The sequence below is a fragment of the Heteronotia binoei genome, chromosome 21 (genome assembly GCF_032191835.1).
Source record: "Heteronotia binoei isolate CCM8104 ecotype False Entrance Well chromosome 21, APGP_CSIRO_Hbin_v1, whole genome shotgun sequence".
NCBI lineage: Eukaryota > Metazoa > Chordata > Lepidosauria > Squamata > Gekkonidae > Heteronotia > Heteronotia binoei.
Window position 1 is genome coordinate 8,834,511 of NC_083243.1, and position 8,667 is coordinate 8,843,177.

Genomic DNA, 8,667 nt, shown 5'->3' on the forward strand with positions numbered 1-8,667 from the left:
TGGCTTCTCTTATGTTCTTATGTTCTTAACATGAGAAAAGCCATGTTGGATCAGGCCAGTGGCCCTTCCAGTCAAACACTCTGTGTCACATAAGAACATAAGAGAAGCCATGTTGGATCAGGCCAATGGCCCCTCCAGTCCAACACTCTGTGTCACATAAGAACATAAGAGAAGCCATGTTGGATCAGGCCAGTGGCCCCTCCAGTCCAACACTCTGTGTCACATAAGAACATAAGAGAGGCCATGTTGGATCAGGCCAGTGGCCCCTCCAGTCCAACACTCTGTGTCACATAAGAGAAGCCCTGTTGGATAGGCCAATGGCCCATCCAGTCCAACACTCTGTGTCACATAAGAACATAAGAGAAGCCATGTTGGATCAGGCCAATGGCCCCTCCAGTCCAACACTCTGTGTCACATAAGAACATAAGAGAAGCCATGTTGGATCAGGCCAGTGGCCCATCCAGTCCAACACTCTGTGTCACATAAGAACATAAGAGAAGCCATGTTGGATCAGGCCAATGGCCCCTCCAGTCCAACACTCTGTGTCACATAAGAACATAAGAGAAGCCCTGTTGGATCAGGCCAGTGGCCCATCCAGTCCAACACTCTGTGTCACATAAGAACATGAGAGAAGCCCTGTTGGATCAGGCCAGTGGCCCATCCATTCCAACACTCTGTGTCACATAAGAACATGAGAGAAGCCCTGTTGGATCAGGCCAATGGCCCCTCCAGTCCAACACTCTGTGTCACATAAGAACATGAGAGAAGCCCTGTTGGATCAGGCCAATGGCCCATCCAGTCCAACACTCTGTGTCACACAGTGGCAAAATTTTTTATATATACACACACACTGTGGCTAATAGCCACTGATGGACCTCTGCTCCATATTTTTATCTAAACCCCTCTTGAAAGTGGCTATACTTGTGGCCACCACCACTTCCTGTGGAAGTGAATTCCACATGTTAATCACCCTTTGGGTGAAGAAGTACTTCCTTTTATCCGTTTTAACCTGTCTGCTCAGCAATTTCATCGAATGCCCACGAGTTCTTGTATTGTGAGAATGGGAGAAAAGGACTTCTTTCTCTGCTTTCTCCATCCCATGCATTATCTTGTCAACCTCTCTCGTGTCACCCCACATGATGACTTTGTTCTACTACAGACCAACACAGCTGCCCACTGTTATAATTTTCCGGCTCTGACTTCTGTTTTCCTGTCATCCGTGTGGGTGTGGAGGCTGTTGTAAAACGTATTGTGAAGGAAGCAATTGTTCCAGGTTAATCTCCACACCTCTCTTTATAACCAGAGTTTATGGCTTTAGGCTGATTCGGTTCATCTTTCATACGCACACAAAAAATATTTTTGGGGGGAGGAGGGCTTGGCTAGATGAGCTGTCAACCACCTCAGGGCATACCGCTTATTGCTCTCTCTCCTCCTGAAAGGTTTGGTTTTTGGAGTCTGGAATAAAGTTACTTCCTGAGCTGACAAGCCGTTCTTCTTATTGATCCAGGAAATGAAGCAACGGGAGGATAATCATATTGCCTGCCTTATCGGATCGTCACAGGAAAGGCTAAGAAAATAGACTGGGGAAGACGCTGCGTAAATGCCAAGTGTGATCATTGCATTAGTCATTATTAGTGTTATTAAACGCTAAGAAAAGGTTTGCAGGATGAGTGTCAGTTCCCTCGTTAGTGAGATGCTGCCACCTATAGGATGAAATTAAAAGAAAGGAAGAAGTTTAACAGAAAGGAAGAAGGCATTTTCATCCACCAATCTTGGTACCCAGCTCTGCAAAACACCCCACAGACTATAAATTGCAGAAAGTCTCAGAACAACCAGCAAATTCCACAGAACAATCAGCACAGTCAACAACCATCTTCCTTATCTTCAAACCCCTTCCAACCCTCCCAGCAATTAACACAGAACAATGGTCACATTCTACAGCCAGTTTCCTTATCACTACCCTTCCAGGAAGCCCCACCAAACCATGGGCACATCCACAAACCAATTGCCCTTTCATCACACCCCCTCCAGCCTAGAAATAGCAGCTCTCCAGCAGCCCTGGCCCCACTCAATGCACAGCAGCCAAGAAGGTCTGAGCGCCTGCTCCGGCTGCAACGCCACTGAGGATGTTCTCCGCAGCTGAGAACGAAATGTCTGGAAGGAAAACTTTCTCCAGTAGAACACGGCACTTGATCCCGAAAGATTCTACAAACCCTAAATTAAAAGACGTATACTCCTTGGGAGGACAGCTATGGCGAACCTGTATAATAAAAATAGAGATATCACCCTGCCAACAAAAGCCCATCTAGTCAAAGCGACGGTATTCCCAGTAGTAATGTATGGATGTGAGAGCTGGACCATAAGGAAGGCCGAGCGCAGAAGAATAGATGCTTTCGAGCTGTGGTGCTGGAGAAGACTCCTGAGAGTCCCTTGGACTGCAAGAAGATCCAATCAGTCAGTCTGAAAGGAAATCAACCCAGACCGTTCCCTGGAAGGTCAGATACTGAAGCTGAAGCTCAAATCCTTTGGCCCTCAAATGAGAAGGGAGCCCTCACTGGAGAAGAGCCTGCTGCTGGGAAAGACAGAAGGCAAAAGAAGAAGGGGACGGCAAAAGAGGAGATGGCTGGACAGCGTTACGGACGTAACAAGCACAAATTTGAGCAGACTTCGGAGGATGGTGGAAGACAGGAGGGCCTGGTGTGACTTTGTCCATGGAGTCGCCGAGTCGGACTCGACTGTGCGACTGAACAACAACAACAAATAGGAAGAAAAGAATATTAACCTATAGGGAAATATCCTTGGCTCCAACATGGGAGCCTGGAAGAAGAAGACGAAGAAGAAGAAGAGGAAGAGGAGGAGATTGGATTTATACCCCACCCTTTGCTAGCCAAGAGTCTCAGAGTGGCTTACAATCTTCTTCACCTTCCTCCCCAACAACAGACACCCTGTGAGGTAGGTGGGACTCAGAGAGCTCCCCCAGAAGTTGTCCTTTCAAGGACAGCTCTGCAAGAGTTATGGCTGACCCAAGGCCATTCCAGCAGCTGCAAGTGGAGGAGTGGGGAATCAAACCCAGGTCTTTCAGGTAAGAGTTCTCTACACCAAACTGGCTCTCAAAGATATGTCATGGGCAACCATGATCAGGTTAATTAATGCCGTAGTAGTCCTCATGGAAAAAGGGGTGCTGGAACTCTCAAGAGGGAAGGGAAGGAGAAACACATAGGTGCCCCTCGGAACTTTTAAACATTTTTTGGGGGGAGAATTTTCTGTCCACAAAGAGGTTCTGGAATTCCGTTCCACCACGTTTCCCCAGAAAAAAGCCCACCCATAATATGCAAGGGTGTGAAAACCAAACAATGAAGAAAGCTGACAGGAAGAAAGGTGATGCCTTTGAAATGTGAAGAAGAAAAAGAAGACTGCAGATTTATACCCCGCCCTTCTCTCTGAATTAGAGTCTCAGAGCAGCATACCATCTCCTTTATCTCCTTCCCCCACAACAGACACCCTGTGAGGCGGGTGGGGCTGAGAGGGCTCTCACAGCAGCTGCCCTTTCAAGGACAACCTCTGTGAGAACTACTATGGCTAACCCAAAGCCATCCCAGCAGCTGCGAGTGAAGAAGAAGATATTGGATTTATATCCCGCTGTCCACTCCGAAGAGTCTCAGAGTGGCTCACAATCTCCTTTACCTTCCCCCCCACAACAGACACCCTGTGAGGTAGATGAAGATATTGGATTTATATCCCGCCCTCCACTCTGAAGAGTCTCAGAGCGGCTCACGATCTCCTTTCTCTTCCTCCCCCACAAAAGACACCCTGTGAGGTAGATGAAGATATTGGATTTATATCCCGCCCTCCACTCCGAAGAGTCTCAGAGTGGCTCACAATCTCCTTTACCTTCCTCCTTCACAACAGACACCCTGTGAGGTGGGTGGGGCTGAGAGGGCTCTCACAGCAGCTGCCCTTTCAAGGACAACCTCTGCCAGAGCTATGGCTGACCCAAGGCCATCCCAGCAGGTGCAAGTGGAGGAGCGGGGAATCAAACCCGGTTCTCCCAGATAAGAGTCCGCACACTTCACCACTACACCAAATTGGCTCTCCAGTTTGGAGGAGTGGGGAATTAAACCCTAGGATTCCCAGTCCCCAGGTCCTGGGGGGGATCCCCTGGTTTTACAGGCTTTCCCCCGCCCCCGGCCAGCTGGCTGGTGGGGGAAGCCCCATCCCCACAGCCACCATGCACCTCCAGAGCTCGGGCAGGTTTAGAAACCCGCAAACAGGACCCGTTTCAAAATGTGTGTGCGTCCGTGTGCCTTTAAAGTTGAGCAGGAAGTACTTCATGGGAAGGGTCAGCACAGGAAGTAAGAGTGTGTGTGTGAGAGAGAGAACAGCCTAACCCGTTCTTTTCAGATGTCGTTTTTATTTATTTATTTATTTTTATTTATTTATCTGGGATTTATATCCCGCCCTTCCCAGCGAGTGGCTCAGGGCGGCTTACAACATATATAAAACTAACATAAAAATATAAAATTACACTTTAAAATTAACATTTCATAATATATAATTAAAATCAAACATTTGTTATAACTATACATCATTAAAACAGACAGCGGTCGTGGAGCTACACTCTATTCAGCTTCAGATACAAATTCAGTATACAGTATACGGTATTCAGTAGTCGGTATACAGGGCCGTTAGTTGTGGGCCAGCCGGAAGAGGACTGTCTTACAGGCCCTGCGGAATTGGGTGAGATCCCACAGGGCCCTTACCTCCTCCGGCAGCTGGTTCCACCAAAATGGAGCCATTACAGAGAAGGCCCGGTCCCTTGTGATCTTCAAGCGGGCTTCCTTTGGCCCGGGGACAACCAAAAGATTTTGAGATCCTGATCTCAGTGCTCTCTGGGGAACATGCGGGGAGAGACGGTCCCTCAGGTAGGCAGGTCCTAGACCATATAGGGCTTTAAAGGTAATAACCAGCACCTTGTACCGAACTCGGTAGGATATTGGCAGCCAGTGCAGCGCCCGAAGTCCCGGCTGAATGTGCTCCCACCTTGGGAGCCCCAATAACAACCGGGCGGCGGCGTTCTGCACCAGCTGCAATTTCCGGGTTCGACACAGGGGCAGCCCCATGTAGAGGACATGTCGTTGTAGAGGAACCAGACCGAGTAAGTGTGTGTGTGTGTGTGAGAGAGAGAGAAGGTTGCCAATACCCAGGTTTGGAGGCCCGCCCCCCGCTTTAAGGTCATCAGAAAGCTGAGGGCGGGGGGGCGGGAGGGAAGTGTCTACTGGGCACTCTATTATTCCCTATGGAGGATGATTCCCATAGGGAATGCTGGGAAATTGATCCGTGGGTATCGGGGGCTCTGGGGGAACTGTTTTTTGAGGTAGAGGCACCACATTTTCAGGATAGGATCCAGTGCCTCTCCCCAAAATAACCCCCGAGTTTCAAAACGATTGGACCTGGGGGTCCAATTCTATGAGCCCCAAAAGAAGGTACCTCTATCCATTATTTCCTATGGAAGAAAGGCATTTAAAAAGGTGTGCTTAAAAAGGTCTCTGCTTATATTAGCAGCAAAAATATTAATAGGCCATCAATGGAAGTCAATGGTTTCACCATCTAATAGACAATGGTTCTTGAAAATCTGGGACATAATAGCTATGGACAAGATAGCAAGCACTATACAACAATCAGAAATATGGAATGGTGGCTCAGTGGGTAGAGCATCTGCTTTGTAAGCAGAAGGTCCCAGGTTCGATCCCCGGCATTTCCAACTAAAAGGGTCCAGGCAAATAGGTGTGAAAAAACCTCCGCTTGAGACCCTGGAGAGCAGGAGAGGGACGGTGGCTCAGTGGTAGAGCATCTGTTTGGTAAGCAGAAGGTCCCAGGTTCAATCCCCGGCATCTCCAACTAAAAGGGTCCAGGCAAATAGGCATGAAAAACCTCAGCTTGAGACCCTGGAGAGACACGGAGGGGCTGTGGTTCAGTGGTAGAGCATCTGCTTGGGAAGCAGAAGGTCCCAGGTTCAATCCCCAGCATCTCCAACTAAAAGGGTCCAGGCAAATAGGCGTGAAAAACCTCAGCTTGAGGCCCTGGAGAGACACGGAGGGGCTGTGGTTCAGTGGTAGAGCATCTGCTTGGGAAACAGAAGGTCCCAGGTTCAATCCCCGGCATCTCCAACTAAAAGGGTCCAGGCAAATAGACGTGAAAAACCTCAGCTTGAGGCCCTGGAGAGACACGGAGGGGCTGTGGTTCAGTGGTAGAGCATCTGCTTGGGAAACAGAAGGTCCCAGGTTCTATCCCCGGCATCTCCAACTAAAAGGGTCCAGGCAAAGAGGTGTGAAAAGCCTCAGCATGAGACCCTGGAGAGCCGCTGCCAGTCTGAGTAGACAATACTGACTTTGATGGACCGAGGGTCTGATTCAGTAGAAGGCAGCTTCATATATGTTCATATATGTTCAAATATTAGAAAGAGGAAACGAAAACAATATGTTTGTAGAAAAATGGTTTTATTTCTTTGAATTTGTACAAAAACAGCAGAATGCTTTATGTAAACTACTGGAAAAATATCTAAACTTTGTATTTTATTAAGATTCCTACCTCAATATTGTAATCAAAGCAAGATAGCTAAAGTTATGGATAATGTTATAGTTGTAAGTTCTTGGTTTTGTTTGTTTGTTATATGTTTTATATAATATTAATAAAATTGTTTAAAATGAAAAAAAAGAAAAGAAAAGAATAGCATACTGAAACTAGCCACATTAAAAAAAATGTTATTCTTAAAAAAAAAAAAAAAGTGTGCTGTTTCTTTAAATGCGATGGCCGGAACTCCCTTGGAGTTCATTTATGCTTGTCACACCGTTGCTCCTGGCTCCGCCCCCAATGTCTCCTGGCTCCGCCCCCAAAGTCCCCAGATATTTCTTGAATTGGACTTGGCAACCCTATCAAACCCGGATCTCCCAGATAAGAGTCCGCACACTTCACCACTACACCGAACTGTGGTGTTATAGGAGAGTTTTATGGACATTGTGGACCACCAAAAGGCAGATCAGTGGCTTTTGGATTAAGTCCGAACTCCCCCTAGAAAATGAAATGACTCAACTGAAGCTGTTAGTTGGTCATGTTATCAACAAAGAATATGAACAACGAAACACGAATTGCGCTCAGTGCATGCGCGGCAAAATTGTCCTGCGTTTCATTTTTTGAAAATTATGTATCCAATGTGTCCCTTATGTTTTCCATCATTTCATTAGATTCCCTGAGAGGAAGCTGCGTGCGAAACATGTAGGGGTGATATAATGATGACAGATGCTGTTTCCTTTTGTGCAATATCGTTTCTTCGCATTGACATTATGAGAGGACAAAAGTCACTGGAGGAGGCTATCATGCCAGGAAAAAAAGAGGACCCAAAAGGAGATAGATGGACTCAATAAAAGAAGCCCCTCTGGTAAGCAAAAAAAGGTTCTGATATTAATCCATTAATTTTTAATCTGGCTTTGCGGACCATCATAAATTGCCCATATAGCTCTTAAAAAATTATTGGGGTTGAGCTTAAACTTCCTTGGCTTAGAAAAGACTTAATAGCAGGCCTTAGCAGGAGAGACAGTTTGGTGTGGAGAGACAGTTTGGTGTAGTGGTGAAGTGCGCGGACTCTTATCTGGGAGAACCAGGTTTGATTCCCCACTCCTCTACTTGCCCCCGCTAGCATGGCCTTGGGTCAGCCATAGCTCTGTCAGAAGTTGTCCTTGAAAGGGCAGCTGCTGTGAGAGCCCTCTCAACCCCACCCACCTCACAGGGTGTCTGTTGTGGGGGAGGAAGATAAAGGAGATTGTAGGGCGCTCTGAGACTCTGTCCTTGAAAGGGCAGCTGCTGGGAGAGCCCTCTCAACCCCACCCACCTCACAGGGTGTCTGTTGTGGGGGAGGAAGATAAAGGAGATTGTAGGGCGCTCTGAGACTCTGTCCTTGAAAGGGCAGTTTCTGTGAGAGCTCTCTCAGCTCCACCTACCTCACAGGGTGGAGAATGGGATATAAATCGGAAGCAGTCTAAATGGGTCTACTGGAAAGTAATCAGATCCAGAGCTGGATTAACAGTTAGGCCAAGTAGCTCCAGAACTCTAAATTTTATTGTGCTCTTCCTTTCTTAACGACCCCCCCCCCCCAAAGTCCTTGTTTCTGGGCTCCACTGTTCAAGGCCCCTGTGAGAATTTTGCTGAACTTTAAGATTGGACAAACTGTCTAATATTTCCCCTCATAAAAAAAAGATATGGGAAAATAACCAAAACATATCAAGCAGACAGATAGAAATTTTCATCCTGCCACTGTGGCCACGTAGGAGAAAGTAATGTAATGTCTGTATGCGTGATGGGAGCATGGTTTGATTATGGCAGTTACAATTCAAGTAGCCTCTTAAAGTAGATGTTGAGCGGATATAATTAAGTCCAACTCCCGGTGATGTCAGGGATGTGTGGCCTATGCAAATGAGTTGTGCTAACGAGTATGGGCACGCGAAAGCTGATGTTCTGAATAAAACTTTTGTTGGTCTTAAAGGTGCAACTTGACTCCCGCTTTGTTCCTTGCTTGTCTTGTTACTTCTTGTGAGGATTCCCCTCTGTGTGTCCTTTGGTGTCCGCTCCTTCCCCTGATTATGCTTGGAGTTTGCCATTCCTTGGAAGTGTGCG

At 47.1% G+C, this 8,667-nt stretch overlaps 1 non-coding gene across 1 annotated transcript; it reads left to right on the forward strand.

Moving 5' to 3' along the window:
- The first annotated feature begins 5,688 nt into the window (after positions 1-5,688).
- On the forward strand, positions 5,689-5,761 carry TRNAT-UGU (transfer RNA threonine (anticodon UGU)). Its single transcript has one exon. It is a non-coding gene; the product is annotated as a tRNA-Thr (tRNA).
- The last annotated feature ends 2,906 nt before the right edge of the window (positions 5,762-8,667 follow it).